This window comes from Prionailurus bengalensis, chromosome C2, assembly GCF_016509475.1.
Source record: "Prionailurus bengalensis isolate Pbe53 chromosome C2, Fcat_Pben_1.1_paternal_pri, whole genome shotgun sequence".
Lineage (NCBI taxonomy): Eukaryota > Metazoa > Chordata > Mammalia > Carnivora > Felidae > Prionailurus > Prionailurus bengalensis.
In genome coordinates this window covers 50,702,565-50,712,354 of record NC_057350.1, presented here as the reverse complement: position 1 = coordinate 50,712,354, position 9,790 = coordinate 50,702,565, and the positions used below count along the sequence as shown (strand labels likewise).

General features: G+C 38.0%; 1 pseudogene; it reads right to left on the bottom strand.

Annotated features, from left to right (window-relative positions):
• Window positions 1–3,701: 3,701 nt before the first annotated feature.
• Window positions 3,702–4,950, bottom strand: LOC122491392 (annotated as a pseudogene).
• Window positions 4,951–9,790: the final 4,840 nt, after the last annotated feature.

The window sequence follows — 9,790 nt, the reverse complement described above, 5'->3', positions numbered from 1 at the left end:
ATCACGATGTTTAGATATCATTCTAGAATATGCAACAGAAAAATGTTTGTACAAAAATATGTATGTCTACCTTTAAAAGAAGGGTAAAATGTGTGTTCCCAGCAAGTAGAAGGAATCCCAAACTGTTCTCATGTGAATAACACCAGGTTATTGCCCACAGGGCCTGAATGTTGTCAGTGGTCTCAGAGCTAATATCTTCCATGATAGAGAGGAACAAAGTTTTTGCACCAGACTACTATTCATTCTTGAGATACCATGCTGTTAATGTAAATTTTACATTTTTAAAATCAGGAATTTCAATATCTGCACTTAGATTTTTTTTTAATATTCCCTAGTCATTAAGTGACTATTAATTTAGGTTAAATTTCAAATGGTATAAAAACACATACTGCAGTGCCTGATTTTAATGCTGTACCTTAGAACAAATTTTGCCATTATACAGGTCAGTTCTGAAGCTGGTTCCTTTTGTGAAATACACTCTCATGGTAACTCCATATTTTATATTTATGTTTGAATTACATGTTCCTATTTTAATCATTTGGATTACAAACATTATCATAACAAATGTGTTTAGTAATATTTATATTTATCATGTTGCTATACATTCTTCCTAATCATCATCAGAGAAGAGAAACTCACTGTTCCTGGTCTCAGGCCCCCTGAATCATTTGGGGTTCTGGAAATTCTCCCTCTGACTCCATATTTAGGATCAAAAGAGAACATATTCTCCCCTCCTTGACCCTCTTTAGTTCCCATTCTCCATTCTTTCTAGTCCCAGAAAAGATTCCTGTCTCATCCTCCCCAGAAGTACACCACCTACATGTGAGGCAACAGTACTGATTTCAACATAAATTTATTTCAATAACTAAGAAAAACTTCAGTTTACCCTCACATTAGCATTCATACCTCCAGGACACCTGCACTAGTTGACCAGTATCACATATATTGACCTCATTTTCCAATTCTTAGAGTCTGTCTCCTCTCAGAATCCCATGTCATACAAACCTGATTTAGAAAAGCCCACTATCTAGGCCTTTTTCTGTTGTATCCATAAGCATGACTCAGGGGAAATCACATCATCTCTTTGAGCCACATTTTCCCTCTACAAAACAATGGGTTTATTACAGGACATATTATGAAGCTATGTGAGCATTCAGTGGTTAGCTGACCATAGGTGACAGATCATTGCTCAATATATTTGATATTATGACTTAACCTTTTGAATTTATTTGTGGAATAGAGATATTTAAAGGGGATATAAAGATAAACAACACATGACATAAAAATAGCATTCCTACCCAGTTAAATATGAAAGTAACCTTTAGTCTTTTATTAAGCAGATAAACCAGGAAATGTTTTGATGAGAGAAAATGAAATGAAAATTAACCAGCATTTTCCAATGACAAATGTTAGCCTAATAATAGGAAAGAATGTTTTTCTACCAATGTTATGAATCCTCTAGTAAGAAATTCAGAAAAGTCTCTCTACCTGATGCCCTCATTTAGTAGCTGACTTATTGAATCAGAAAAATTCAAGTCATGCTAGAGAAGTGGTTCTCAGATCCTGTGTATAGATTTGTTACAACACTTGGGAAGTTACCTTATAAAAGAGATTTCTGATTAATTTACAGGCCTAAGGAAACAACACCACTGTAAGTATCAACAATTTATAATTTGATAAATATTTCCCATGCTCTGCCACAGATTGTGATAAAAAGCCAGACTCAGGATTACTGTTCTAGAAGATATTAATCTATTGCCTTCATCTTTAAAGAATCAGTCCTGTTACATAGCCTATAAAGTAGCACATATAAGAGACAAATAAAAATTTTGATCTGAAATTTCAATGAAGGTAAATAAATCCAGATCAAAAATCTGAAAGAATATTTCAAAAAATTATGTCTCTTACCTGTGTAATTGAAGTTCAGTAAGAGAGTAGAACTTAAAAATTCTCATCAAACAAACAGAAACTCAAGACAAATATGTGAGAGGTAATAGATGTGTTAATTCAAAGGGGGGAATTCTTTCACAATGTATATGTACATCAAATCCTGATGTTGTACACCTTAAATATCTTTTTAAAATTATTTTTAATTTTATTTAAACCCAAGTTAGTTAACATATAGTGTAATAAAACTATTTTTACTTTCATATGCATTAATATTTTCTTTATATAACTTAGGTACTCTAATTTTGGGTGCATATATTTATAACAGTTATATCATCTTTTAAAAAAAATATCAAGTTAGTTAACATATAGTATAGTACTGGTTTCAGGAGAATTTAGTGATTCATTACTCATTCAGAACACCCATTTCTCAGCCCAACAAATGGCCTCCTTAATGCCCATCACCCATTTAGCTCATCCCCCTACCCACCTCCCTCCATCAATCCTCAGTTCTCTTTATTTGAGTCTCTTATGGTTTGCCTCTGTCTTCTTTTTCCTTCCCTTCCCCTACATTCATCTATTTTGTTACTTAAATCCCACATACGAGTGAAATCCTATGGTAGCTGTCTTACTCTAATTTTGCTTAGCATAATACACTTTAGTTGCATCCATATTGTTGCAAATGCCAAGACTTAATTCTTTTTGATTGCTGAGTAATATTTTATTATATATATATGTATGTATATATACATACATGCATATCACAGCTTCTTTATCCATTCAAAAGTCAATGGACATTTGGGCTCTTTCCATGACTTAGCTATTGTTGATAGTGCTGCTATAAACATTGGGGAGTATGTGCCCCTTCAAATCAGCATTTTTGTATCCTTTGGAAAATACCTAGTAGAGCAATTCTGGGTTGTAGGGTAGTTCCATTTTTAATTTTTTGAGGAACCTCCGTACTGTTTTCCAGAGCAGCAGCACCAGTTTGCGTTTGATTGGGGATGATTTAGAAGCAGTTGTGCCTAAAGTTCCCACTTCCCTTTTGTTAATTTTTGTATCTCAACCCATTATTACATGGGAAAATGTTTGAGGACTGACAATCTTTTTGAGAGTCCAGTTACCTGGAGCAATCAGAGAGATTCTACCCAGGACAAATCTTTGTTACCTTCAAGCCAAAGTTTCAGGACTAAAACAGGGGGCCCCCAAATTAACTGGCACCTCTGGGAAGTAGTGCAGACACATCCCATTTGTGAGTGGAAGCCTCCCTTCCTGTAGGCTCTCTTATCACTGGCTGAAGATATACTGTGGACATCTGGCCTGAACCAGGAGTAAAAGCAGAGCCACCACTAGGATTCTTGCTCAGGAAGTTGTACAGAGATGTGGCATTCTAGACTCCATAGCATCTGCTCAGGGAACATACTTGGAAGCTTCTGTATTCCAAGAATGAATTTGTGAGCAGATCCTTTAACTTGTCTGTCAGCCCATGCATGGTGGTGGGACTAAAGCCTAGAATGGCTCCTACCTCTGTCAGCCCAGCTCCCTCTTCCACCCAGCTCAGCACACACTTATGATCTTGTCATTTCACTGAGGTTTTGAAATGATTTTTATTACACCCTAGCTTCTGGAGAATATTAGGTTTGTTTCAAGCCTCCCTTCTGGTCTACCTATTTCATGACCTGTCCCTGTCCTGGTCCTGGGGCTGCCTGCAAGTAGAGGACAGAACAATGATCTCCCCACCTTTGTGAAGACTGGCTTTCACACTGTACAGATCTGGCAGTAGCCTGGGGGTGGGGGGTGAGGGTGGTCATGGGTCAGTCTTCATCTGAGTTACTGGGGCCAAGGTACTGGCAGACAGCATCATAGTGAAGCTCCACCAGCTGATTCTCTCTCCACAGTTGCACCAGAGCCCGGCTCCGTTCTCTGTCCCAGTCCAGCAGGTGTCCCACTCTTCCAGCCTGTGGCCCCAGCACCGGTTGCCTTGGACTTTGGGGACCAGGGTCTCCAGCATGTCTTCCCTCAAGCCTTCCAGGACTAGGCCTTCATCTGTTAGACACACACAGGTATCTGGGCTGAGGACATCTTCAATCGTCCTCTTGGTGTTGTAATACCGGCCAAAATACAACCTTGTGCAGCTTGTCCACAAAGGAGGTTTTATGCAACTGGCTGAGATCCAAGGAGTTCTTGTCAAACTCCTGCTGGGAGACAGGCGCAGCCAGTATTCACTAACAGTCACCATTCGGCTCCCTATGGCCAGGTGAACCATGGCCCGAACACTGTCAGGATCAAGGCCTTCTACCTTTCCATAGAGGCCTCGGTGAGGGCCAGGAAGAACCACTACAGCTCCCTGGGGCACCAGTCCTTGAGGCTGGTCTTCCTTATCCTTCTCTTGCTCCTCATCTGGGCTTCGCAGGTGGTGGAGGCCGGTGGGGGGCCAGGGCCCTGACTTCAGTCAGGTTCGCACCCAGGCCTAACCCCTTCGGCCTTGGTGGGTTAACACAGGGCTTCAACATTTGATTGAAGGTGTGGCCAACGCCCTCACCAGGTTTCCAGCCCATACCTCATAACACAGCCAGCCCATAGGCTTCTACAGGGACTGCCTCCTAGTCAGCTTCCTCCAGCACTGTCTCAGCCCAGGGTTTGCTATCTGCCACCTCCTGGTTGGGGATGCATTCTTGCTGGATCATGGGGTTAGCAAGCATGGGGTCGACATCTGATTTTTCTCTCTCCTCCAGGGACTTCTTGGAGTTCTCAGTGAGCTCCTTCACAGCCTGGGAGAACACCATATCCACCAAGGCCTCAGTATTTGTGGATGGGTTGGTAGCTGCCTGCGATGGCCATTCTGGATCAAAAGGATGATGAGTTCCTGGGGGGTTCTGAGGGTTTCATTCTCAGAAGCTTGCTTCATTCCAGGGTCTTTAAGAAATCCTTCTCCTCCAGAGCTGCACCTGAGTCATCTGTATCCGCCAGTGGTCTCTGCTCCGTTGTGCGACTAAAGCTGAATTTAATTGAGGCAGCAGAGGCTCCCGCGGGCCACAAAGTACCCTCTTCAGCCTCCGCCATCTCACCCCTCCTTCCCGGGCGACTCTTACACCTTAAGTATCTTAACATTTTACTTAATTATATTTCGATATAGCTGCAAAAAAATATGGCTCTTATGATGCAATGTTATTTTCACTAAGGTTCTTTCCAAGTTGACTTAATGCATACTTGACAGAATTAAGGATATGTAATTCTTCCTTATTCTGTTTTAGGAAATGAAGAAAATAGGTTTTCAAACTAATCTCATTTGCAAAAATATACCATTAACTACCTTTACAATTCTATTGAACTAGGCCTACTTTTTCTTTTCATTTTTAACTTCAGACAAATATAATTTTTAAAATATTTTTATATGTTGTTCCTCGCTAATTTTTTTTTAAAGGATTTACTGTCAGGTAAATCATGTAGATCAAAGGGCACAAGTTTTCAGTTATAAGAGGAATAAGTTCTGAGAATCTAATGTGCAGCATGGTGACTATTGCTAATATAGTATTGTATACTTGAACCAAACTTATTTTAAGCATTAAACTGTTTAAGAAATTATGAGATTTTCTTATCTGCTTTTTGAGTCAGGTTTTCAAATATTCTTGAATAAGCAGTTGTTGTAACTGGCTTTCTTATTACACATAGCTCATGCCATGATGCCAAGTTTTTATTCTCAGTGTGATAATTGTCTCCATAACATTACAATGATATAAATGAGAATTACAGCTGCAAATTCAGAGATACACATGCTATTAATGATATATGCTCTAAGAATCTTAGATTGGATTGAACTACCGTTGAAAACTAAAAATTATAATCAGTATACTGTTTTATATATGAATAACACTATCAAAAAATTGCTTTCACCTGTTTTATCATGCAATTGGTCTGTTTCACAGAAATAATAGCAGCTATCATTTTATTTTTATACATATTTTATCTCAGAATTTAATCTCAGAATAGAAATATGTCCCATATAGAGGTTCTCCTAAAAATTATCTCCAGTATCAATTTAATTGATATGAACAACTATTAGGCAGATGTTAAAACTCTCTCACAGGAAAGACCCAACATTGGTAAAATAAAACAAAACACAAAACAACAATAAAAAAAAAAACAAAAACAAACAAAAAAACCTTATCCTAAGTTCCAGTGCAAATAAAGTAAATGGAGAGAATCTGATTGAGGCCCAACCTAAGTTACTTCAACAGTAATGCTATTTGGATTACACTGTGTTCTTCTCCTGATATAAAAATAAATCAGATAGGAATCCTATGCTCAATTCTGTTTTGCTAAATTGTTATTTCTGCTTTTCCCTAGGCTGTGTCATCTACTGCTCATGATTCAGATTTATCTGGGCATGTGTTTCAAATTGATGGTATAAGCCTAAGAGAAATCTGTTTATGTGTGTGTATCTGGACACACACATAGGATAATCCACCCTGTCCATCACAAGAAGTCTCAGTGTCCAGGTGTGAAATAAAGGCACAAAGAAAGCCAGTTGTTTAATGGGAAGTGTGGTAAGTTATTCAAATCCATTTTCACCCCTACTCCCTGGGCTCATATTCAAGTGGAAGGGAAAAGAAAGTTGTTAGCAAAAATGAAACAGATGCTTACTATGAAGTATAGGCAATGCTACTATATGATCCTTAACTTAGCATGTATAAAGAAGCAGGAGCCCTTGTTTGCCACAGTGAAATAAATGCTTGTTTATTTTTTAACTAGAGACAGTACATGCGGGGAAGGGACAGAGAGAGAGAGACACACACACAGAGGATCCGAAGCAGGCTATGCACTAACAGCAGAGAGCCCAATATGGGGCTCAAACTCACAAACTGTGAGATCATGACCTGAGCTGAAGTCAGAAACTTAACTGACTAAGCCACCCAGGTGCCCCTGCCACAGTGAAATAAACAGCAAGAGAGACCTCAGCCATGACAAGAGTTCTACTCAGTTATCTGCTGTAACAGGACCAATTTGCAGCAGCTCTTGCCATGCCTAAGGGACCAGTGGTGACGACAAATCAGAGAAAAGGTACCTACAGTAGAAAAGCACTTCCAAAAAAGGAGCTCAAAGGCCCTAGGGAAACTGGATATAATAAGAAAGTACATGCGAATCTTCTCTGAGAACTTCCATAAATATTTATTATGATGAGCACAGGGAATGCAGTTGTTAGTACACTATATTAATAAACTGTCCCCATTTGTATCTATAATCCAATATGGTCCAGTAACATTGAGCCTCACTTGTAGCTATTTATGTACATGGCCCATTCCATATTAACAGGCTTTTTGACTCCTCATATGAACTCTAAGAGACATGTATGAGGTCAACTTTAAATTCCCTGAAAAACTCCCCATACCACCACTCAATGAGTGGTAGAACTAATATTATAACCAAAGATTTGGTCCCTTCAAAATCTGTATTGTTTCTTCTCCACTACTGCTTATAATCTAACTAGCTAAATTAAGAGCAACTATTGCCCTTTTGGAAACATCCTTGGAATTTGTGTCAGGATGTTCTCTTATCTAACTTTTAGATATTTTGTGTAAAAATTACTTAATATAGGGGCGCCTGGGTGGCGCAGTCGGTTAAGCGTCCGACTTCAGCCAGGTCACGATCTCGCAGTCCATGGGTTCGAGCCCCGCGTCAGGCTCTGGGCTGATGGCTCAGAGCCTGGAGCCTGTTTCCGATTCTGTGTCTCCCTCTCTCTCTGCCCCTCCCCCGTTCATGCTCTGTCTCTCTCTGTCCCAAAAATAAATAAACGTTGAAAAAAAAATTTTTTTTTTAATTACTTAATATAAGCAAGGCTGTTCTCACCTTTTTCTGTTCAGTATTGTTTTCTAATGTGACAACAAAAGAAAAATATATTAAAGTCAAAATGATTAGAGGGGTGCCTGGGTGGCTCAGTCAGTTAAGCATCTAGCTCGGTTTCAGCTCAGGTCACGATCTCAAGATTTGTGAGTTCAAGCCCTGTATCAGGCTCCAGGCTGCTGACAGTGCAGAATCGCCTCCTCCTTCTCCCCCTCCCCTGTTCACATGCTCACTCTCTCTCTCTCTCAAAATAAACAAACTTTAAAAACACGGCAAAATGATTAGAAAGGAGAAAATAAATTGGGCATTATTTTCAAATGATAGAAATATCTACATAGCATAGGTTTTGAAATTACATAAAACGAGTTAAGCAAGTGCTAAATAAAGATCGATATACAAAGTTCAATTGCACTTGCATGTGTACCAGCAAAGATTAAAATTCTTTAAAAACATTTGATACTATTTTTTAAAAATTAAAAAAAAAAGAGGGGTGCCTGGGTGGCTCAGTCAGTTAAGCATCCAACTTTGGGTCAGGTCATGATCTCACAGCTGGTGGGTTCCAGCCCTGTGTTAGGTTCTGTGCTGACAGCTCAGAGCCGGAAGCCTGTTTCGGATTCCATGTTTCCCTGTCTCTCTCTGTCCTCTCCTGCTCATGCTCTCTCCACACCCCCTCTCTGTTAAAAATAAACATTAAAAATTTAAAAAATAAAACCATTTTATATGATTTTAAAATAAGAAAAAATCCATAACATAATGCCAAAAAAAAGGGTATGTAACATCTACACCCAGAAAATCATATAACATTATTGCAAATCAGTAAAGAAGAGCTAAATTAGTAGAGACCGATCTATGGACTTGAGTGGGAAGACTTCATAACATATTAAGGTGTCAATTCTTCCCAAATGGATGTATGTATTCATTGGAACTTCAGTTAGAATCTTAATGGGATTCTAATAATATTTGAACGTTTGCTCTAAAGTGTATATGGAAGAACAAAGTGGGCTTCCTGAGGAATAGGGGATTTACTTGCTTTACTATATGGGAAGATGATTATAAATAAGATGTATGGTATAGGTATCGAGTAGACTCATTGATGAACAGAATAGAACAGGCTAGGTATTGGAATCATACATATGTAGAGCTTGGGTAGCTCACAAATATATGATGGCAAATCAGAGAAAAAAGTGCCAAAAAGAAATACTTTTTCACGTGAAAAAAAAAAAAGCTGGATTCTTACCTTCTACCATAAAATAAAAAAGAATTGAAGATGAGGAAGATAATCAACTCCACATAGGTTTTCAGAATTATTAATCTAGCTTGAAATTTTTAACATATAACTGCCTTTCTAATCCGAGTTTAAGAAAGGATTTCCTAAACAAGACACCATAAAAATACTTGAGAAATTAATTTCTATAAAGATCAAGAAGTTCTCTTCATCAATGGATACGTTTAATGAGGTCAAAAACTAATCTACACACTTGAATTATTTGCAATATGTATTACTGACAAAATAGTTTTCAGAATATTGACTTTTAAGCCAGTAAGAAAAAACAATCCATTAGATAGGAAAAGTAATGAGAAAATACATGGACAGTAAATATAAGAAGTGATTATCAAAATAAGTAATCACAAAATATAAATCAATACTAAAATGACATATCATTTAATACCCTTTAAATCTGCCAAAATTAAGCAGTTGGACAATTTGAAATATTTGGTATAGATCAATGCAGCAATAGAATCCCTTACACATTGCTAGGGCAATTTCAACTTTGTTCAAAACACACTTAAACTTTACAAGATAATGCCAAATTGGTTAACATTCACATGCTATGATAGATTATTTAATGGCCTCAAATTCCTCCGTTTCCTGTGTATACTTCCTTTTATCATGTGACTTTGCTGCCTCTTTTATTAAGAGCCGGAATGAATATAAATATCAGGAAAAACAATAGCATAGTTGGATTTTATAGGACCCTGAATAGCCAAAGCAATTTTGAAAAAGAAAACAAGGCTGGAAGCATCACAATTCAAGCTATATTACAAAGCTATGGTCATCAAG